Source organism: Podarcis pityusensis (genome assembly GCF_964106645.2).
Source record: "Podarcis pityusensis genome assembly, chromosome: W".
In the NCBI taxonomy this organism is placed as follows: Eukaryota; Metazoa; Chordata; class Lepidosauria; order Squamata; family Lacertidae; genus Podarcis; species Podarcis pityusensis.
Window position 1 is genome coordinate 27372152 of NC_138045.1, and position 24082 is coordinate 27396233.

General features: G+C 46.4%; 2 long non-coding RNA genes across 2 annotated transcripts in view; one reads left to right on the forward strand and one right to left on the reverse strand.

The window, feature by feature from the left end:
* LOC308467830 overlaps positions 1-24082 on the forward strand; it is a 95969-nt gene that overhangs the window by 20602 nt on the left and 51285 nt on the right. The window lies entirely within an intron of this gene.
* LOC308467593 lies at positions 1550-3191 on the reverse strand. The gene is made up of 3 exons (XR_013981242.1): positions 3117-3191; positions 2257-2366; positions 1550-1635 (listed from the first exon to the last, which is right to left on the reverse strand). It is a non-coding gene; the product is annotated as an uncharacterized lncRNA (long non-coding RNA).

The following is a 24082-nucleotide window of genomic DNA, read 5'->3' on the forward strand; positions in this document are numbered from 1 at the left end:
CCGAAAATGTTATTTTTATTCCAGACAATTCCGGTTATAAAAGGGGCAACTATATTTAAAGATTGGCAAAAAAATAATTTGAAGATATATCTGGCAGGGCAAGAAGCCTAGAATAAAATTTAAATTGTTGACAGATGCGAAAGAAAGAGGAGGCTTCGCCCTGCCGGACTTGAAATTATATTACAAAGCATCTTGCCTCTGTTGGTTAAAGGAGTGGGTGAAATTAGAAAATGCGGAATTGTTGGACTTGGAAGGATTTGATAATAGATTTGGATGGCACGCTTATTTATGGTATGATAAGAAAAAAGTTCATAAAAGTTTTGCAAGCCACATATTTCGAAGATCTCTGATAGAAGTATGGGATAGGTATAAAACCCTATTAGAAGCAAAAATACCACATTGGTTATTACCTTTAGAAGTTATGAGTGTGAAAAAAATTAACATGAAAGGGGGGTGGATAACTTACGGGGATTTGATTATTAAAGAAGAGGGAAAATGGAAGTTAAAACCATATGAGGAAGTCAAGGAATATGTTAATGATTGGTTGCATTACTATCAGATTAATGAAATGTTTAAAAAAGAGTTAAAAGAGAGAGGCTTTTCGGAAAAAGAGTCAAAGTTTCAAAAAGAAATAGTGAGTAATAAAATTAAAAACCTGTCAAAAATGTATAAATTGTTGCTAGAATGGCATACTAAAGATGAAGAGGTAAAATCAGTAATGATTCAATGGGCCAGGGATTTGGGGTATAATATACAATTTGATGAGTGGAATAAATTATGGAATGAAAGGATAAAATTTACAGCCTGCACTGCACTGAAAGAAAATGTGATGAAGATGGTTTATAGATGGTATATCACTCCAGTAAAACTAGCAAAAATGTATAAAGTAAGTAATAAATGTTGGAAATGTAAAGAAAAAGAAGGAATATTTTACCATATGTGGTGGGAGTGTAATAAGGTTAAAGTATTCTGGGAACAGATATATAATGAGTTGAAAAAGATGCTGAAATATACATTTGCTAAAAAACCAGAAGCTTTCTTGTTAGGAATGGTTGGAAATGAAATAAATAGAAAAGATCAGAAATTATTTCTATATGCAGTGACGGCAGCAAGGATACTACTGGCCCAAAAATGGAAACAGGAGGAACTACCATCTATAGAAGAGTGGAGGATGAAATTAACAGACTACGCAGAACTAGATAAATTAACAGGGAAAGTCCGAAACCAACGAGATCACAAGTTCACTGAGGACTGGAGTAAATTTGTGGATTATATGAAAAGCATATGTGATGAACAAATAACGTTTGTGGGTTTACAGGAACCTTTGTGAAGAAATATGTATTGTAAAAAAGGGAAGAGGGGGAGTAGGTGGATTTTAAGATAAAAGACAATGACAAATTTTGAACTTGCAGTATAAAGACGAGAACACGGAGGATTCACGGATGAACTGATGGAAGTCAAAAATATGTATTTGTGATTGTATTGAAAATGTATGACTAAAAATTCTTTTTTATTGGAAATTAAAAAAATATATTAAAAAAAAGAAACTTGGAAAAGGGACTCAATGGTGCGATCGGATTCTGACAGCTTGGTCAGAAATAGCTTCCCAGGCTCCAAGAAACACACCTCCATTTCCTGAACAGAGAAGATAATCTGATGGGTAACACTTGCCATCTGATGGGTAACACTTGCCAAAGTGCATCAATATGTATGTATTAGAAAAATGTGTCACATAAGTGAAAAATGAAATGAAAATGCACATAAGGGGGAATTTCTTGCATAAAACTATACAGTCAAAACTGAACACAAAACATTTAGAGAGATCTATACTAAAGCAGTAACATATTTTCATGAGGATTTAAAGCAAAAACTCACAAATTGTTGCAAAAAGTGGAAAACTGAATTTAAGATAGGAAGAAATGAGAAAAGGAGAGAACTGAGCTTTATTTCTTTATTACATTTACATCCCACCTTTCCTCCAAGAAGCTCAATGTGGTGTACATGGTCCTCCTTCTCCCCATTTTATCTTCACTGCAACAACCCTGTGAGTTACGATACGCTGAGAGTGAGTGGCTGGCCCAAGGTCACTCAGAGACCTCCATGGCCAAGTGGATAAATTTGAACCCTAGTCTTCCAGGTCCTAGGCCAGCACTCAAGCCACTACACCACATTGGCTTCACATTGCAAATGGGCAGATTATCCCATCCCTAGTACTATCAATAGTGATGCACTAAAGTAGTGAAGAGGGCTGCCTACCTTCCCAGCGCATGCCACTTCCTGCCGTAGCGTCACCACCATCTCTTCATAACGGCACCTCCTGCTCTCTGAGATACGTTCCACAATGTCACTGTTTTTATTCTCAGGAACTGGGAGGGAGGGAGAGAGATTAGACTGTATGCACAGCTGTAGAACTCATGCCAGCCTAGCATACAGAGAGAGATTACAATCCCTTCTACATTAAAAAATAGTAATGTGTTGTTGTTGTTTTTACAAAACCACTGGGTTAGCTGACATTCCCATGCTGCTAAAGAAGCCTGCCACATTTTAGTTCCGTCTTCAGTTTTATGCACAAGTTCATAGTTACTCATTCTTATATGTTTTGTTACAGTTACTTAAAAGTGGCTTACAGACAATAAAAGGGGGGGGGGGGCTTGACCACAAGAGTTCAGGCATTGGTGACTTCAAGATTGGATTACTGCAGTCAACTCTGTGTGGGTTTGAAACTAAAGTTAGTGCAGAATGCTGCAGTATGTTTGTTGACAGGAGGCCCTGTCAGCATATAACACTTCTGCTCAGATAACTGCACTGGTGGCCCATTTGGTAACAGCCTAAGTTCAAGGTGTTACTATCGGCAAAACAATTTTGGGTTTTAAAGACTATCACCATCAGGTTGAACTGAGTGTGAGAATGCAGTGGCTACCAGTGCAACTGGCAAGGTATTGGGCAAAAACTGAGGAGTGGTGTTCTGCACTGGCTGCAGTTACTGAGCTGTCTTCAAAGGAAGCCCCAAGCAGAGTACTTTGCAGTAGTATAGCTGGTAGTCTGCATAAATGAAAGATACCACATTTGCTAAAAACACTGATTATGGTGCCAGAATTAAATTGGTAAACATTTACTTATGACTTCAGCAAGGCCTCGGACTTCCCGGGCAGCAATAACATTTTCACTTTCTTGAGCCTTTAAAAATGCCAGTGTTGCAGCCTCTCTGGAATAGAAACAGAGTGGGAGAAACTTGAAGCAAGAGACATTATTAGAGTTCAAGAACACATTCCAGTCAGGTCAAAACACTTGGGATTTGAAGTAAGGGTGAGTGAGGGGAGTGGCCTGGAAAAAGTTCCAAGGGTCAAGTAGAGAGGCCACATTTAGCCAACCCACATCTGCTGACGATGTGATAAAAACCCATTGCCTGAGCAGGTTTCCACATCCCTCACCACCGGAATTGTTCCTGGGATCTGTGGGAGCTTGTGTTGGGCTATCTTACTTCTCGCCTCTCCCAGAGTGCGCACAAGGTTTATCTAGCCAAAGCCAAAGCCAAAATAATTAGACATCGTCCTTTAAAGTGAAAGAGGGCATGCTTATACTCACCAGAAACAGAGTGCACTTGCCAAGCAAAGTTAAGTACTTATGGGTCCCACCCTGATTTAATTCTTCGTAATATTTTGTTGTCATTTTTTAATAGCTAGAATTAAAGCATCTTGTTGAAGGTTAATGAAGTGAAAGTTGGCAAGTGAATAAAGGAGAAAATTGTAAGGCAGGGTTTGAATGGTAATGAGAGGCAAAAAATAAGGGGAAAGGTTTTTCCATACAACTTCCAAATTACAATTTTCTCCCTTACAAACATGTATACTAAGATTTCAGTTCACCTATGTGATGAAGTGAGCATGAGTCCCCAAAAGCTTGTGTTGGCATTCATCTGTCTTAGGAGACAATAGGGGAGTGTGCCTTTGTGGGTGAAGTCAAACTTTTGGAAGGTTACAGTGCCTGCTATGACTGTAGAGACCAATATGGGAGAGACAGGTTTGTTACAATATCCCGTTCCACCTTTACACACATGTGGAATTTTTGTATGTCACATGTCTGTTTACACTCCAGCACAGCTTGCTGGGAACTTCCGTTTGTGTATAGCTTTTGCTTATGCTGCTTGCTCTTGGACACGAAAGGGAGAAGACATGTTTTTCCTTTGTCCTGCTGTATGCTAAATAAACTGCTTGTAAATATGCTTTACACAGCCTCTATCTGCCACTTCTGTTGTGTGTTATTTACTCTGCTGATTAGAGCGTGCTCCAGCTTCTGAAGGCTTCTGAAGCTGTGGGTCGCTGTTTGATGCTGAGCCAAGGACCGGAGATTGCCCGGCTACCGGCCAGTGGGCCAGAGCCAGCTGGGGGCCTGCAAATTGCCCCCGATCCCTTGGACACATCCCAACAATAGGGTTATGGGCCCAGATCCACAGTGCTTACACGAGAGTAAGGCTGCTGATGACTGCTGTGTCGACCCAGCATGGAGAGAGGTATGTGGAGCCAAGCATTCCTGGCCAAGGCTAGAGGGCTTTTGATGTCCGAGCCAAGCAATTAAGGCTGGAGAGAAGCAGGTCGCGTGATTTATGACTTGCTTAGATAAAGCGACTGTGAAGAGAATTCAGTTCCTGGCTATAGTAAAAAGCAGGAATGGATCTCTTACAGGCAACGTCAGATGGGACCCTGTGTCCACGTCTTAATGGACACAATTATCAGACCTCGGCAAGTTACTGCGAGGGTCAACTGTGAAAGCTTGCAGTGTGGTACACTGTGTTAGGATAGTTCCGTTCCACCTTAAAAGGGTCAGGCATGATTGTTGTGTATCACATGCCTGTTTACTCCCAGCACTGCTCGCTGGGAACTTCCATTTTGCATATAGCTTTTGTTCCGGCTGTTTTCCTGGACACGGAGGCAAGCAGTCATGTTTTTCCTTTGTTCTGAACTACGTTGAATAAAGCTGTAAATACGCTTTTCTGTCTGCATCGTTTCATTGTGGAGACTCTGCTGAAAGGGTGTGCACGGGCCTTGGAATGTCTCTGAGGCTCGTGTCACTAATTGACTGATGCTGTTCCACGGGAGACTGGTGATCGTCCAGAGACGACTGGGGGCCTTCCTGATGCCTCCGTCTCCCTGGTAGTATCCCAACAATAGGTTATGGGCCCAGATTCACGGCGCTTACAGGAGAGTAAGACTGCTGAAGACTGCGAGAGGTATGTGGAAAAGCGAGGCTCAAAGCAGAGAGTCTTTGAAGTCCGAGCCAACTAATTAGGCCAGCAGAGAGCAAGCAGGCCTCGTAATTTACGACTGCCAAAGATAAGAAGCCTTTGAAGGGAATAAGGCTTATGGCTGAAGTAAAGAGCTGAAATGGATCTTTTACAAGCCTCAGTTGGGGCTCCGTGCCCAAAGCTTAATGGCCACAACTATCAGACCTGGGCAAGGTACTGCGAGGGCCAGATGAGAAGGCTTGGTGTGTGGCACACTGTTTCTGAGGACCCTCCCAGCACCTTTGACAGATGAACGGGTGGCACAGGATTCAAGAGCCATGGGAATAATTTTGCTCTCAGTAGCTCCTGAAGAGTTAATCACCCTGGCTGGCAAGGCCAGCTCGCGTGAGATGTGGGAAGGGCTTCAGGCCTGTCATCTCTGACAAGAGGCTGGGTCTGTGTTGCTTTACTTCAGAAAGCTGCACAGGAAGCGTTTGGAGCCAGGGGAAGACCTTAGAGCCCACGTTTTGCATTTGCAGCATCTCAGACAGGAATTGACTCATAGAGGTTTCAATATGCCTGAGTCTCTGTTTGCAATCCTTATCCTGGACTCCCTGGATGAGAGCTATCATGCTGTGGCAAGCCAGCTGGCAACTCTTCCTGCACAGGACCTCACTGCTACAAAAGTTTTGGTAACTTGCAAAACAAATATGATAGGAGGCATGCAGCTGAGTCAGCTTGTGCGCTTCAGGGGGAGCAGTGTGGGACAGCATTCCAGCCTCCAGGGGGAGCCAAGGCATTGGCAGCTGTGAAGTGCTGGAACTGTGGAAACCAAGGTCATATTCAGAGATGTTGCCCAAAGGCTGAAGCTAAACGAAAGAAGAAGCCTGCAGATGCCCAGAAGCAGAAGGGGGGGTGGGAAACCCAGGCCAGTGAAAAACAAGGCTTTGTTTGCTGGCACTGCTTCTCCAAAGGCCAAAGGCAGATTTATCGTGGATTCTGGAGCGACGAGGCACCTTATGAAGAATCAGCACTTGTTTATTTCCTTCACACCTCAAGATGGAGAAATTCAACAGGCTGATGGAAAGACGTTGAGAATTGCAGGAGTCGGGACAGTGAAACTGGCAAGTCTGCACACAACCATCAGCGAAGTACTTTTTGTTCCAGATTTTGCAGACAATTTCCTCAGCGTCCCACAGCTGACTGGGCGAGGCTTTGAGATTTCCTTCAAGAAGAGCGTCTGTGTCATCAGGAAGAGCAAAGAGGACATTTTGCATGTGAAGTTTATAGTTGGCTTGTTCTTGATAACTTATGATGTCAATGCTGTTGATGTGTCTAATGTTGAATCTTGTTGTGTTGCACAAACTAACAAAGTTCTTCATGCAGGATGTATTCACGAGGCGCACCAAAAATTTGGTCACATGTCTTGGCAGGCGCTGGCCAAGATGCCTGGGCTGGTTCAGGGTTTGAACATCAAGCCCTGTAAGTTTCACATGAAATGTGTATCTTGTGCAGAGAACAAGGTGAAGGTTGCTCCAAAAGGCAAGGAGTCTAGCAGACAGGCTTCCAAACCCTACCAGCTAATCCACGCAGACCTGGTTGGTCCACTTGCACCCTCTTTGGGTGGAGCAAGGTACTTCATGGTTTTAATTGATTCTTTTTCCAGGTACATTCATGTGTTTATGCTCCAGCAGAAGTCAGAAGCGTTTCCTAAGTTCAAGGCGTTCTGTGCTTGGTTGCAGAATGCTCACAATAAAAGCATTGGCTGTTTATTTTCTGATCGAGGCGGTGAATTCACTTCTCAGCAGTTTGAAGCTTTTCTGACTGAGAAGGGAATCCAGCACGGCCTCTCAAGTCCCAGATCTCCATGGGAGAATGGACTTTGCGAGCGAGCAACCCAGACTTTGCTCCAAGGCCTAAAAACATTGTTGCATGATGACAATCTCCCTGAGAAATATTGGGCTGAAGCTTTATCGTGTTTCCTTTATTCCTATAACAAGAGACTGTCACCATCTATTGGTTGTACTTCCTATGAGAAGATGTTTGGTAAGAAACCTTACATCAAACATATGTGAATCTTTGGTTCTCACATGTGGGTACATACAACACAGAGCAGCAAGCTTGGGAAGCGTGGGGCACATGGTTTGTTCATGGGGTACAAAAAAAGGTGCATACAGGGTATTCATGACTGACTCAAAGTCCATTAGGTTCACAAAGAGTGTTGAGTACAATCCTAAAGGGGGGGGGGGACATGGGAATTTTCCAGAGTCACTCAGAGGAGGATGAAGATGATGTGGAAGAAGAAAAAGATGATGAGGTAGAAGAGGAAGCTGAGGATGATGATCAGAGTTTGGATTCCAGCTCAGTGGGCAGCGCTGCTGCTGTTGTCAGCGACAGTGATGACACAGCAGACTACAAGAGCGCAAAGGCCTCAGTCAGACCATCTGATGCGTCTGACACTGAATTGGAAGAACCACTGTTCACCATTGGCCACTTTTCTCCTAAGAAAGAGGAGGTGAGTCCAGAAGACGTGCGTCTCGTATGCAGATCTGAAAGGGCCCTAAAAGGCAAACCCCCAAAGAGATTTGCTGATGAGTTTCCTAAGACAGCAACTGCTGTTCTTAGTAGCTCAGAGAAGGTGTGGGAACCTTCAAGCTTCAAAGAGTTTCAGGAATTAACCTCTAAAGATTTTGAGCCATGGCTTAATTCCATGAAGGCTGAAGTCGATTCCTTGAATAGGAACCAAACCTGGGAGCTAGTGCCAGTAGTCCCAGGAATGAGACTGGTTGGCAGGAAATGGGTCTTCAAAGCAAAGACAGACCAGACGGGCAAGGTTGTCAGGCACAATGCCAGATTGGTTGCCAGAGGTTTTTCACAGGTACCAGGACAGGATTACCACGAGACCTACTCACCCACCGTCAAGTATGAGAGCATTAGGCTAATGCTCCAGATTGCTGCAGAGGAGAAACTGCACGTTTCTCATCACGATGTGAACACAGCTTTTTTGTACAGGGTTTTGGGGGAGGAGCTGTATATGCTTCCACCTGATGGAGTGGAGATACAGAAGGAAATGGTCTGTAAACTACGGAAGTCCTTATATGGTCTTAAGCAGAGTGTCAGGTGTTGGAACACGAAACTCACTGAGACAAAGCTTTCCCTAGGTTTTCACCAAGGCAAAGCTGATCCATATGTGTTTGTCAAGGAGGAGGGGCAAAACAACAGGTTTCGGGCCCAGATTCACGGCACTTACAGGAGAGTAAGATTGCGACGGATTGCTGAGAGGTATGTGGAGGAAAAGCGAAAGTGAGGCTTTTCGTTGCCGTGGCAGAGTCTCTTTGATGTCCGGCTGGCTTAATTGGCCTGGGAGCCACGCCAGAGGCTTCGTGATTTATGAGCTGCCGAGAGAAGAAGTTTTTGAAGGCATAAAGGCTCACGGCTCAAGTGAAAAGCTGGAATGGAGTTTTTCCACACTTCTGAAGCTTCTGAAGCTGCTGAGTGCCCAAAGTTAAATCGGCACAATTATGAGAACTGGGCAAAATGGTGTGAAAGATTGCTGCGTCAGTTTGGTGTGTGGCATACTGTGTCTGAAGCCCCTCCAGTTCCTCTGACAGATAGATGGAGGGCCGAAAATTCGAAGGCCATTGACGTAATAGTCTTGTCCGTCTCTCTGGAGGAAATTAAAACGTTAGCTGGCAACGTGACTGCACGTAAGATGTGGAATGCTTTGAAGATAGCCCATCTGCCAGTCATCGCAGCCCAGAGTTTGACTGCATCGGAGGTCCTGGCTGTTTCCCAGAATGCGAGTGAATGCAGGGATGCCGAGGGCACCAGTTGCAAGCTGCAGGGGGAGCTGACTGTGATGTCATCCCAGGCAGCATTCCAGCCTCAAGGGGGAGCCAAGGAGTCGGCAGCTGAGAACTCTGTTTCTCGTGAGAACCAAGGTCATCGCCTTTGCAGAGGCCGGAAGGGCAGAGGTAAACAGAGACCGATGCCTGCAGATGGCCCGAAGCAGAAGGGGGGTGAAGAGCCCACGCCAGTGGAAAACAAGGCTTTGTTTGCTGGCACTGCTTCTCCAAAGGCTAAAGGCAAGTTTGATGGCCAGGAGCAGGGTGGCAAGCAGCAAAAGCCCACGCCGGTGGAAAACAAGGTTTTGCTTGCAGCAAAAGCTGCTCCAAAGGCTAAGGCCAGGTTTATTATTGATTCGGGCAGCACCCGCCATGTATCGAAAGACCGGCATATCTTTATCTCCTTCAAACCTCAAGAAGGTGAGATCCACCTGGCTGACGGAAAGACGTTACGAATTGCAGGAGAAGGGACTGTGAAACTGGCAAGTCTGCACACTACCATCAAAGATGTACTATATGTTCCAGGTGCTGCAGACAATTTGCTCAGTGTCCCACAGCTGACTGGGCATGGTTTTGAGATTTCCTTCAAGAGGAGCGTCTGTGTCATCAGGAAAGGCAAAGAGGACATTTTGCATGCAAAGTTTATAGATGGTTTGTTCTGTATAACTTATGAAGACAATGGTGCTGTTGCTGTGTCTAATGTTGAATCTTGTTGTGTTGCACAAACTAACAAAGTTCTTCATGCAGGTTGCATTCATGATGCACACAGAAGATTTTGTCACATGTCTTGGCAGGCGCTGGCCAAGATGCCTAAGTTGGTTGAGGGTTTGAACATCAAACCCTGTAAGTTTCACATGAAGTGTGTATCTTGTGCAGAGAACAAGGTGAAGGTTGCTCCAAAAGGCAAGGAGTCTAGCAGGCAGGCTTCCAAACCCTACCAGCTAGTCCACGCAGACCTGGTTGGTCCACTTGAGCCCTCTTTGGGTGGAGCAAGGTACTTCATGGTTCTAATTGAATCTGTTTCCAGGTACATTCATGTGTTTATGCTCGAGCAGAAATCGCAAGCGTTTCCTAGGTTCAAGGCATTCTGTGCTTGGTTGGAGAATGTTCACGGTAAACGTATCGACTGTCTCTTTACTGATCGGGGTGGGGAGTTCACTTCTCAGCAGTTTGAAGCTTTCCTGACTGAGAAGGGAATCCAGCATGACTTGTCAACGCCTAGATTGCCATGGATGAATGGACTTGCGGAGCGAGCAAATCAAACGTTGCTGCAAGGAATGAAAACATTGTTGCATGATGCCAATCTCCCTGATAAGTATTGGGGGGAGGCTCTGTCGACTTTTGTTTACACTTTTAATCACAGATTGTCATCACCTATTGGTTGTACCCCCTATGAGAAGATGTTTGGTAAGAAACCCAACATCAAGCACATGAGAATCTTTGGTTCTGACATGTGGGTACACACCCCACAAAGCAACAAGCTTGGGAAGCGTGGGGCACATGGTTTGTTCATGGGGTACGAAAAAGGTGCATACAGGGTATGGATGACTGACTCTAAATCCATTAAGTTCACAAAGAGTGTTGAGTACAATCCTAAGTGGGGGGGAAATGTGGGAATTTTCCAGAGTTACCCAGAGGAGGATGAAGGTGATGTGAAAAAAGCAGATGATGTTGAGGAAGCTGAAGAAGCTGAGGATGATGATGATCAGAGTTCGGATTCCAGCTCAGTGGGCGGCGCTGCTGCTGGTGTCAGCGACAGTGATGACACAGCAGACTACAAGAGCGCAAAGGCCTCAGTCAGACCATCTGATGCGTCTGACAATGAACTGGAAGAACCACTGTTCACCATTGTTCACTTTTCTCCTAAGAAGGAGGAGCTGAGTCCAGAAGACTTGCGTCTAGTACGCAGATCTGAAAGGGCGACCAAGGGCAAACCTCCAAAGAGATTTGCTGATGAGTTTGCTAAGACAGCAACTGCTGTTCTTAGTAGCTCAGAGAAGGTGTGGGAACCTTCAAGCTTCAAAGAGGTTCAGGAGTTAACCTCTAAAGATGCTGAGCCTTGGCTAAATGCCATGAAGGCTGAAGTTGATTCCTTGAATAGGAACCAAACTTGGGAACTGGTACCGGTAGTCCCAGGAATGAGACTGGTTGGCAGCAAATGGGTCTTCAAGGCCAAGACAGACCAGACGGGCAAGGTTGTCAGGCACAATGCCAGATTGGTTGCCAGAGGTTTTTCACAGGTACCAGGACAGGATTACCACGAGACCTACTCACCCACCGTCAAATATGAGAGCATTCGGCTGATGCTCAATATAGCTGCAGAAACTGCATGTTTCCCATCATGACATTAATACAGCTTTTTTGTACGGAATTTTGGAGGAGCTGTTTATGCTTCCACCTGATGGGATGCAGATACAGAAGGGAATGGTCTGTAAACTGCGGAAATCCTTATATGGTCTCAAGCAGAGTGCCAGGTGCTGGAACACAAAACTCACTGAGACGTTGCTTTCTCTAGGTTTTCACCAGGGCAAAGATGATCCATGTGTGTTTGTCAAGGAAGAAGGGCAAAACAAACTGTATTGTTTATGTTTTCTTGATGATCTTCTGATGTTTTGGAAGAATCAGGCTTTGTACCAAAGCACCCTAGCTCAGCTGAAGGAGCACTTTGACATGAAGGATCTTGGAGAGTGACCAAGCAGGTAATTTTCTGGTACACCAAACACAGAAAATTGCTGATGTATTAACCAAGTTGAATTTGGTTGATGCAAACCCAGCAGACAGTGACAGGTTACCAGGTAGATAGTACTGCTGAAGCGTTTTCTGACACAACGCTGTACAGATGCATTCTAGGCAAGTTGACTTTCATTGCTACATGCTCAAGACCTGACATAGCTGTAAGCACTAACCTGCTTAGCAGACATGCTAACAATCCTACTGTTCAGGATTGGAAAGCTCTGAAGCGCATAGCCCGCTATTTGAAAGGGACTATGCACTACAGGCTGAGGTTCACCAGTCAGAAGACTGGAGGTCTTGAAATCTTTGCAGATGCAAGTTTTGGAAGTGACACCACGGATGGTACAAGCACTTCTGGAGTATGCTACATGTACAACCACTGTCTGTTTGACTGGCTGTGCAAGAAGCAAACGACAGTGAGCCTAAGTTCCTGTGAAGCAGAACTCAATGCTCTGTCATTTTCACTCATGGATTGTGAATGGTTGATGCAACTGTTTAAGGACATCAGAGTTTCTGTGAAATGTCCTGTACAAGTGTATCAAGACAATAGATCCTGTTTGGCTTTGCTGAACTCAGAGAGTTGCAAGCAAAGAACCAAGTACTTGCAGATTAAGTTACATCGTGCAAGAGAGTGTATTGAGAAAGGACTCATTCAGGTGTCCTACATGGCAGGAAATGAAATTCCTGCTGATCTGTTGTCTAAGGTTGTTAACAGAGAACAACTTAAGGTTTATGTACAGAAGTTGCAATTGGGTTGAACCACAGGTACTACAGGTTACACTGAAAGGGGGAGGATGTTAGGATATTTCTGTTCCACCTTAAAAGGGAGCAGGCTTTGTGAGTCAGAGTCTGCGTATTTCCTGTTTCACAGGATGTTTCTGTTGTGTCTTTTGTTTTTGCTCTCTGTGTCGTAGACACTGAAGCAGGCAGTCATGTTTTTCTTTGTTCTGATCAACGCTGAATAAAACTTGTAAATAATGCTCTCCTGAGTGCGACTTTTGCTGTGCATTATCTGCTGATAGAGTGTGCATGAGCTCTGGAATGTGGCAAGCTATTTCTCAGAAGCTCATGTCGCTAATTGCTGATACTGCGCTTCTATGGGAGATCGATGGATCGTCCGTCAGCCGGCTTGGGGGCCATGATGGACTTTGTCTCCCTGGCAGTATCCCAATACTTATAAGGTCTTAAGCAGAGTGTCAGGTGTTGGAACACGAAACTCACTGAGACAAAGCTTTCCCTAGGTTTTCACCAAGGCAAAGCTGATCCATGTGTGTTTGTCAAGGAGGAGGGGCAAAACAAACTGTATTGTTTATGTTTTGTTGATGATCTTCTTTTGTTTTGGAAGAATCAGGCTTTGTACCAAAGCACCCTCGCTCAGCTGAAGGAGCACTTTGACATGAAGGATCTTGGCGAGGTATCCAACTATCTTTCTCTGCAGGTGGAGAAGGACCAAGCAGGTAATTTTCTGGTACACAAAACACAGAAAATTGCTGATGTATTAACCAGGTTGAATTTGGTTGATGCAAACCCAGCAGACACACCGATGGTGACAGGTTACCAGGTAGATAGTACTGCTGAAGCATTTTCTGACACCACACTGTTCAGATGTATTCTAGGCAAGCTGAATTTCATTGCTAGATGTTCAAGACCTGACATAGCTGTAAGCACTAACCTGCTTAGCAGACATGCCAACAATCCTACTGTTCAGGATTGGAAAGCTCTGAAGTGCATAGCCCGCTATTTGAAGGGGACTTTGCACTACAGGCTGAGGTTCACCAGTCAGGAGACTGGAGGTCTTGAAATCTTTGCAGATGCTAGTTTTGGAAGTGACACCATGGATGGTACAAGCACTTCTGGCGTATGCTACATGTACAACCACTGTCTGTATGACTGGTTGTGCAGGAAACAGACGACAGTAAGCCTAAGTTCCTGTGAAGCAAAACTCAATGCCCTGTCGTTTTCACTCCTGGGTTGTGAATGGTTGATGCAATTGTTTCAGGACATCAGTTTCTGTGAAATGTCCTATACAGGTGTAGCAAGACAATAGATCCTGTTTGGCTTTGCTGAACTCAGAGAGTTGCAAGCAAAGAACCAAATACTTGCAGATTAAGTTACATCGTGGAAGAGTGTGTATTCAGAAAGGACTCATTCAGGTGTCCTACATGCTAGGAAATGAAATTCCTCCAGATCTGTTGTCTAAGGTTGTTAACAGAGAACAACTTAAGGTTTATGTACAGAGGTTGCAATTGGGTTGAACCACAGGTACTACAGGTTACACGGAAAGGGGGAGGATGTTAGGATATTTCCGTTCCACCTTAAAAGGGTCAGGCATGATTTTGTGTATCACATGCCTGTTTACTCCCAGCACTGCTTGCTGGGAACTTCCATTTTGTATATAGCTTTTGTTCCGGCTGTTTTCCTGTACACGGAGGCAAGCAGTCATATTTTTCCTTTGTTCTGAACTACATTGAATAAAGCTGTAAATATGCTCTCCTGTCTGCATCATTTCGTTGTGGAGACTCTGCTGAAAGGGTGTCCACGGTCCTTGGAATGTCTCTGAGGCTCGTGTCGCTAATTGACTGATGCTGTTCCACAGGAGACCGGTGATTGTTCGGAGACGACTGTGGGCCTGCCTGATGCCTCCGTCTCCCTGGCAGTATCCCAACACACTCTTACTGAAGCTCCCCAAATAAGTTTGGGGAGTGCAAAGAAGTTTCACTATGCCTGAGTCTTTGTTTGCAATCCTAATTTTGGATTCCTTGGATGAGAGTTACCACGCTGTGGCAAGTCAGCTGGCAACTCTACCTGCACAAGACCTGTCTGCCACAAAGGTTTTGGATACCCTCCAAAACGGGTATGATAGGAGGAACGCAGAGGAACCAGATTGTGTGCTTCAGGGGGAGCATGCTGTGACATCATCTGGGACAGCATTCCAGCCACCAGGGGGAGCCAAGGTGTTGGCAGCTGTGAAGTGCTGAATCTGTGGAATCCAAGGCCACATACAGCGTGACTGCCCAAAGGCTAAAGGTAAACAAAGGAAGAAGCCTGCAGATGGCCAAGGGGGGCCAAAAGCCCAAACCAGTGCAAAGCAAAGCTTTGATTGCTAGCACTGTTGCTCCAAAGGCTAAGGGCAGGTTTGTTGTCGATTCGGGAGCGTAGCAGCACATTTCGAAGGACAAACACTTGTTTAACTCTTATACTCCACGGGATGGAGTAATTCAACAGGCTGATGGTAAGACTTTGTGAATTGCAGAAGTTGGGACAGTGAAATTGGCCAGTCTGCACACCACCATCAGCAAGGTACTGTATGTTCCTGATTCAGCAGACAATTTGCTCAGCATCCCACAGTTGACTGAAAAGGCTTTGAGATTTGCTTCAAGAAGGGGATCTACATTATCAAGAAGAACAATGAGGACACCTTGCATGCTAAGTTTGTAGATGGTTTGTTCTTGATAACATATGATGACTCTGCTGTTGATGTGTCTAATGTTGAATCTTGTTGTGTCGCACAAACTAACAAAGTTCTTCATTCAGAATGTATTCATGAACAGCACAGAAGATTTGGTCATATGGCATGGCAGGTGCTCGCCAAGATGCCAGAGATGGTTCAGGGGTTAACCATCAAGACCTGCAGGTATCACATGAAATGTGTCTCTTGTGCAGAAAACAAAGTGAAGGTTGCTCCCAAAGGCAAAATGTCTAGCAGACAGGTTTCCAAACCCTATCAGCTAGTCCACACAGACCTGGTTGGTCCACTTGCACCCTCTTTGGGTGGAGCAAGGTACTACATGGTTTTAACTGATTCTTTTTCCAGGTACATTCATGTTTTTGTGCTCCAGCAGAAGTCAGAAGCGTTTCCTAGGTTCAAAGCATTCTGTGCTTGGTTGGAAAATGCCCACAATAAACACATTGGTTGTTTGTTTTCTGACCGAGGCGGAGAATTCACTTCTCAGCAGTTTGAAGCTTTTCTGACTGAGAAGGGAATCCAGCAGGACCTCTCAAGCCCCAGATCTCCATGGGAGAATGGACTTTGTCAACGGGCGAACCAGACTTTGTTGCAAGGTTTAAATCCTTGTTGCATGATGCCACTCTCCCTGAGCAATATTGGGCTGAATCTTTATCGTGTTTTGTTTATTCCTATAATAGGAGACTGTCTTCACCTATTGGCTGTACTCCCGATGAGAAGATGTTTGGTATTTAGTAAGAAACCTTATGTCAAGCACATGAGAATCTTTGGTTTTGACATGTGGGTCCACACTCCACAGAGCAGCATGACTGACTCTAAGACCATTCGGGTCACAAAGAGTGTTGAGTACAATCCCAAGTTGGGTGTGTGTGTGTGTGAATTATCCAGAGTCACTCAGAAGAAGAAGATGATGAGGTAGCAGAGGAAGGTGAGGATGATGATCAGAGTTCGGATTCCACTTCAGCGGGCAGTGCTGCTGCTGATGTCAGCGACAGCGATGAGACTACAAGAGAGCTAAGGCCTCACTCAGACCATCTGATGGGTCTGACACTGAACTAGAAGAACTGCTGTTCACCATTGGCCACTTTTCTCCTAAGAAAGAGGACATGAGTGCTGAAGGCTTGCGTCTAGTATGCAGATCTGAAAGGGCCACTGTCAGGGAACTGCCATCGGAACAGGGGCGGGAAACAGAGGGGCAGTTGTGTTATAGGGAGCCTCCGAAAATCTTGCGAAGCAATTCCTCTTCCGGTGATGAGGAAAGCCCCACCTCCAGTGCGGAAGAGGTAAAAGGACCAGAGGATGCTAGTGGGAGCCTCAGCACCGCTCCTGGCCAAGCCGGCCAGGAGGGAAGCACGCCCCTTCCGTCGCCCACCCTGTGCAGAAGTCTAAAGCGCAAAGAGGGAAGGAAAAGGCTGGGAGTTACGAGACTTTTATGTTGGGGGAGGTCCAGGAAACAACCACTCCCGGATTCTGCTAGAGATTGAGGCAGACATGAACTTTGGGGTTCTGCACTGTAAATCGTTTTGCACCAAATAAAACCTGTAAAAGACAGGTGGGAGTCCTGCCTGGTTACTCATGAGCAACCACCCTTGCCATCTGACAGCAATCTGGGAGCCTTTGAGGTTGCTGCTTTGAAGCCTGCTTTGAAGCGCTGTGTGCTTAAAAAGGCTGAGAAAGTGGAGAAGCTGCTGTTTTTGCTGCCGGAAGAAAAAAGTCCTGCTTTGAGGCTTTGCCTAGGAGAAAGCAGGGAGACTGGCTGCAATGTTGTGTGCTGCAAAGAGCCACTGGAGGCCTCTCCTTTGAAGCTGGCTGGTATGCGTGAGTACTTCAAAGCCCCAATGGGAGCACTGGGGGAGGAGATGGCTGAGCTCCAGGACTTTTATGATGTCCCGTTTGAAAAGCTCACAACCCAGTCCTGGGATATCTGGGTTAGAAGAGTCAGGGGGTGGTTTTTGGCCACAGGGCTCTGGAGTATAGCCCAGAAGGAGTCGGCCCCACCCATGCCAGTTGCTGTTGAAGATGGCGCAGCAGACCTGGAGGCTGCTTTGCTGGAAGATAGAGAGCAAAGAATGCAAAGAGAGCTCTGCATGTTGAGAGCAAGCGTGGACGCTTTGCTGTTGCCCCACCTGAAGGGCGTTGAGTCGGCTCAGGCCGCCTGGCAGGTGTTGAGGAGTCTGTGTGAAAGCTCAGCAGGAGCCCAGGGCCGGGAGAAAGCCGAGAGCAGGGAGGAAGCCGAGAGCCCAGAGGGGGCTGCTGGCCATGTTCCTGAAGTTACAGCTGGGAGTAGCTGCTTTGTCTCCGAGGGGCCGTGTGATGTTGAGGCCTACAACCAGAGTGCTGGGGAGCGTGCATGCCCAGGCTGTGCACCCAAAGGTGGGGGTGCTGGGAACAAAGGAATGGCTGAAGAGGGAGCTGTGAGAGCTGTTGCTACGCGTCGCCGCTGTTATCGCTGTGGCTCCCCCTCCCATCTGGTGAGAGAATGTCCAGTGGAGGCACAGGAACAGCCGAAGGCCGTCTCCCGTAGCAACCAGATAAAGGGCTCTTCTTCAAAGCGTGGGAAAGGCAAGCCAAAGGCAGCTGGCAGAGACACTAAACATAAACATTTGGCAGCATCTATGGCTGCAGTCAAGAGTTGTCAACAGGATGCTGTGCTGGCTTTTGTCATTGACTCAGGTGCGTCGCATCACCTAGTGCCATCTGCAGGATTCCTGGAGAACTGCACCTCTGTAACTTCTGGGAAGACTGTCTGTTTAGCAGATGGGACTTGACACCCACTCACGCAGACTGGCTCACTGTTTTGTTCTTTCTTACAGGATTCAATCTAGGCTTTTGTTGTTCCAGGACTGTCCTGCGCGTTGCTGTCTGTCAGTGCACTTCTTGCTGAGAACTACAGAGTGTGTTTTGAGAACAATAAGTGTTCTATTTCTAAGAATGGACAGCACCTAGTCAGTGTTGAATGTAAAGACAGGTTGTTTGTGATAGATGCTTCTTTTGCAGGTCCAGATGACACGGAGGAGGCTCAAGCGCAGTGTGCCAATGTTCCAGTTCATGATGCGTGTGCTCACCTCTGGCACTGACGCATGGCACACGTGTCCTGGGGGTCAGTGATGAAGATCCCAGAGTGTACGCAAGGGTGCAAAATGAAATCATGTGCTAAGTTTCTAGATTGCAGAGCGTGCAAGTCCGCAAAGGTGAAAACGTGCACATACCCAAGGTCTGAGAGGGTGACCACTAGGGCTTTTCAGTTTATTCATGCAGATTTGTGTGGTCTGATGTCTGTGACCAGTATGGGCGGAGCCAAATTTGCGCTGGTTCTGATTGATGACCATACGAGGAACTCCTGGACCTTCACGCTCCGACACAAAAATGAAGCTGCGCCGCTAATCAAAGACTGGATAGCGGCTGTGGAACTGCAGTTTTCCACACAGGTGCAAAACTTTCAGAGCGATCGCGGTGGGGAGTTCACCGGGTCTGCACTGCAAAGTTTCTTCCGCAAAAAGGGGATTCAACACAGGTTGACTTCTCCACACAGTCCCCAACAGAATGGGATCGCGGAACGCAGGAACAGGACGCTAGGGGAGATGTCCACAGCTCTTTTGTTTGATGCCGGGCTCCCACAGCGCTTTTGGGGGGAGGCTTGGCGAACGGCCAACTTTATTCTGAACAGGTCGTTCAATTCAGTGGTAGGTGACACACCGTACTTCTTGCTGCATGGAAAGAAACCGAAAGTGCACTACTTCCACGTTTTTGGCTGTGAGGCTTGGGTTCTCATACCTTAGGCCAAACGCAAGAAAGGTGAACCCAAGTCCCAAAAGATGTTTTTTTGTGGGTATGAACCAGGGACCAAGGGGTGGAGGTTTGCTTATCCGTCAGGGAATCAGTCCAGGATTCTGCTCAGCAACAGTGCTGAATTCTGTGAGCAGAGTGGCTGGGCAAGGATACATGGGAACCCTGACATCCTGTCAGAGAGTCTGCTAGACTCTGCTGATGAAGGAGAGGAAGAGGTTGAACCTGCTACTGAGGGTCAGAGTCCAGACCCAGTGCAGGCAGAGGGGAGAACTTCTCCCAAGGCTGTGAAGATCGAGCAACGCAGTGCTCCATCTTCCCCCACAGGTTCGGCTGAGAAGTCCAGAAGGCGCAGTAAGTCAGAGGGGGAGCTCTCTGATGCCAAGGACGTTCTGGCTGGCCCTAGTGGGTCAGAGGGGGTTCCTGAAGTAGTGCTGCGTCGATCAGCTCGGACGACCAAGGGGAAACCTCCTGAAAGGTTTGCCGTCACTAGCGTGTGGGTCGGAATGGCACAGTGTGAACCCGAGAGTTTTGAGGATGTTCAGAAACTGCCTCAGGAAGAAGCCAGAAAATGGCATGAGGCGATGCAGAAGGAGATGAACTCAATGGAGTCGCTAGGTGTGTTCTCCCTCACGAAGTTGCCGGTGGGCAAAAAGGCCGTGGGTAGCCGCTGGGTTTACTGTCTTAAGCCCACAGCGACAGGAGAACCGCAGTATAAGGCCAGATTAGTGGCGAGAGGATTCACGCAGCGCAGGGGGTTGCATTATACGGAAGTTTATGCTCCCACCTCTAGGAGTGAATATCTACGCTTGGTCTTGGCCGTTGCTGCACAATGAGGTTTGCTGGTGCATCATTTTGATGTGGATGTTGCCTACTTGAACTCAGACCTCCAGGAGGATTTGTACATGCTTCCTCCTCCAGGGTTTGAGGGCAATGAGCAAGGTACTGTGTGGAAACTTCACAAGTCAATTTACGGCCTGAAGCAATCGGCCAGGAATTGGAACTTGTGCCTGAATGAAGCTTTGGAGAAGCTAGGCTTCAGGAAGAGTCTTGCTGACAGTTGCCTGTTCCTTAGAGGATCAGGAGACTCACAGGAACTGGTGTTATTTTATGTTGATGACATCATCCATATTGGAAAGGCAGACAAACAGGTGCAGAAGTTTGTCAAAGAGCTTGGGAAACGGTTTCAGCTCAAGAACCTGGGTGCAGTAAAGATCTACCTGGGCGTCCAGATAGCGAGAACTGAGGATGGTAGCTTCTTGCTCAGTCAGAAAGGCAAGATTGAGCAGTTGTTTGAGAAGTTCAGAATGTCCGATTGTGCAAGAGTTCGGACACCCATGGAGACAAACTTCGTGAAAGATAGCCAGCAAGCAGAAAGTGCTGAGTTCGAGAATGCTGAGCTTTTTCAGTCAGCTCTAGGTAGTCTGTTGTATCTGTCCCAATGGAGCAGACCAGACATTGCCTTTGCTACCAACCTGCTAAGTAGGGAAGCATCAAAGCCCAGTGTGAGTGCTTGGCACGGTATCAAGCGGGTACTGCGCTACCTGCAGCATACCAAAGACTTCTGTCTTAAGCTGCCAGCTGAAGGTGAGGCGAAGCTCACATGCTATGCGGACAGTGACTGGGCGAATTTGCAGGACCGCAAGTCTGTGTCTGGGTTGGTGGTGAAGTTTGGGAAGTCACTAGTTGGATGGAAGTCCCGAAAGCAAAGTCTCATTGCGCTGTCTTCTACTGAGGCTGAATTCAGTGCACTGTTAGATTTGTGCCGGGAACTAGAGTTCTATAGATGCTTGGTGCAAGAGATCTATGGGGATTGTAGCTTGCCCATCACGGTTTGGGAGGACAATCAACCTTCTTTGAAATTGGCTGAATCTGCGCAATTTAAGGCCAGAACCAAGCATCTGGACATATGTTTCCAAAATGTGTGTCAGAGTGTTCAGTCAGGTTTGATACGGCTGAAGTATTGTGCCAGTCACAGTAACTTGGCCGATGGATTTACCAAACCTTTAAGCTTCCAGCGTCATGGGGAGTTTTGTGGTGGTTTGGAGTTGGGGGTAAGTTCTGTACTTACTTTCCCCACAGTAGCGCAGGGCGAGAGGGGGTGTGAGGAGAACCTGAGCTTACAGGGTTAAACAGCTCAGAGTGTACGCCCTGCCTACTGTTGGGAGGGGGGAGGTTCGTCATTTCCGAGAGCCTCAAGCCGTTGTTCTCTCTCTACTTTCGCTTTTGAGGAGAGAGGACGTGTTTTCACGATGCTGTTCGCTGTGATAGATAATGGATAGTCTGCTGTAAATAAAACTGCTTTTAGCTGCTAAGATCCTGAGTGGACTTTATTTAAGCACACTGAAGCATGCACTGGAGTTTTTGCAGTTTTCTCTTACCGCTGCTGATCTCTGTTTTTGCTCAGAGCATCAGAATGTGGACTTTGGAATGCAGAGGCCTGGCAAGAGATTGCACAACGAAAGCGGACCGGACGCCAGGCTTATCTGAGCAATAAATCTCCTTTCAGATGTACAACCTCATCAGGGTGTGCGAGGGAGACGAATGGAAGATGACCATTTTCACCCCACCCCTTGTGGCATTTGAATATCTCTTTATGCCCTTTGGATTACAAGGCGGCAGTCCGTGTTTCCAGGCCTTCATGCACCACGTACTGGGTCCCCTACTGTACCGGAACTGCGTTTGCTTTTTGGATGACATCTTGATCTTTTCTGAGAATGAGGAACAGCACATGAGGGATGTTCGGCAAGTGTTGGAGAAGCTAAAGGAGCATCAGTTATGGGTCAAGCTGGAGAAATGCCAGTTTCATGCTCGGTAGGTTGAGTTCCTGGGGTACCGGCTGTCAGATAGAGCGCTTGCCATGGATCCAGAGAAGGTGAAGGCAGTGTTAGACTGGAAAAGCCCCAAGACAAAGAAGGGTGTGCAGCGGTTCCTTGGCTTCAGCAACTTCTACCAAAAGATTATCAAGAACTTTGCGCATCTGTCAGTGCCCATCACTGATTGTCTCAGTGGGAGGAAGAAGTTTTTGTGGACAAAGGAGGCGCAGCAGGCCTTTGAAAGCTTAAAGAAGGTCTTTGCCTCCGAGGAGGAGTTCCTGCACGTGGATCCTGGCAAACCTTTGTTTTTTTTGTTTTGTTTTGTTTTTAATACATCTTTATTGGTTTAAAATACAATCTTACAGGCTTCCGGCGATCGTGGAAGTGAAAGCAAGCAGGATTTCTCAGTGCTGAAAGAATCCAGCTTTTGAGGGGAAAAGGGAGTGTTGCAAGAGCGCTGAAACCCCCCCAAACACTCTTGAAAGGATATTCAAGGGGCAGGGTCCCGGCACGGTCCATGGGCTTATCCTCCGGCTGCCAGGTAACCTCTTTTTTGGAGGCGACGAGAGCAGCGGGGTAGATAAGTGGACAGCGGGAAGCCATTTCTATCCCTCAAGAGCGAAGCTCTGAGCTTGCACACAGAAGTGATCAGCTCTCAAACATTAAGAAACCGAATTGGGAGTTTTTAAAATATAAATTTATGGATTAGAGCTAATTCGAGGTGGGCAAGGTGGAAAAAGGGAGGTCAGCCTTGCCTGGAATTTAAACTACACACAAGAATAATCTTCAGAGCGGAACAAAACCGTAAGTCAATGCAAACGGATTAAACTGATAATTTATTTGACTGCCTTTTAAAGGACTAGAAGGAGTATAAGGATTATAAAGATAGAGAAAAGGGGGAGAGTCGTTTGGAAAATAAATCAACAGTCTTATCAGTGAGTCGGTGGGAAACGTCGGGGGGAGAAGACTCCGAGAGCTCTTTACTTTCATTTTTAAAAAAGATCTGCGCAGAGAGGCTTCCGGGTTGGCGCCATCGGCAATGGCGGAATTCCTCTGACCGGGAGGAATTTGCCCCATGGGAAATTGGGTCTGGCCGCCACGGCAAAGGCGGAGACCCGTTAAAATCACAGGCGGGAGAAGCCTGTGAACGTGGGATTCGGCGGGCACCTTCTGCGCCTCCCCTACTTGCGGGGAAACCCGATTTCGGGGCTCCGGAGCGACGTGGGGTGAGTGGCGCAGTGCTTAAAATCATCTGCTTCTTCCACGGAGCGAAGCCGCACAGCCGTTGCCGGAGAGTGCTGACTTTTTCCTGTGGACAATTTGACTTTAAAGTAATTACCCGTGAGTAGAGTTGAAACGGAAGAATTGGATTTCTAAATGTTTAATTTGGTATCGTAACGGGGAGGTTCAAAACAGGAAGTCCGCCTTCCCTTTTTGTAAATAGACTGAGGCAATGAAGTTGCAAGTTGGAGTCCTGGAAAGTCTTTTGTAAAAGATTAAATTTCCATCAGTAAAGAACATTAAACCCCCTCTTGGAGGCAGGAGAAGAGATGGGGAAGTTGCGGATTGATTATGCCTGTGGGAGAGAGTGAAGAGATTTAAAATACCGCCGCTCTGACCCTGGAAACGGGCTGCTAGTAGGACTGATGTCTTTTGGAATGTTCATTGACAGCGTTTAGAACGTTCATTGACAGCTAGTTAAACAAGAGAAATACATTGTTTCTACTGTCTCCGGCTGCTTTAAAAAGGAGTAAAAGTAACTGAAAATTGAAACTAATTTGAAACTAATTTTGGATTGTGGAAAAGAGGATACTATTGACTATTACAAATAGAAACTGTTTCCCCCTAGTGGAAGCCTTTGAAACCGGTTGTTTTACAAGAGCTGGGCTAGGGGAATTTCCAGCTGCAAGTTAAAAACCGTGAGACTCTGGGACTGACCTTGAATCTTTTAAGTGTTATGGTAAATGGAAGAGGAAAAACAGACCAGTCAACTGCTGACAAAACATTAAGGTCTGGGAGGACTTGGCAACAATCCAGAAGAGGTCCATCATCAGGCCCCCTGCTCCCTCTGTTGCTGCCTTTGTACCAGCATATTTAAAACCAAGAAGAATGTTGACAGAAGAGGCTTTAGTGGCTGCATTATATAAGATAAATAACTCATTGGATCAGCTTAACAGAAAAATGGACACGATAAATGCGAAAATGGACGTTTCAATTA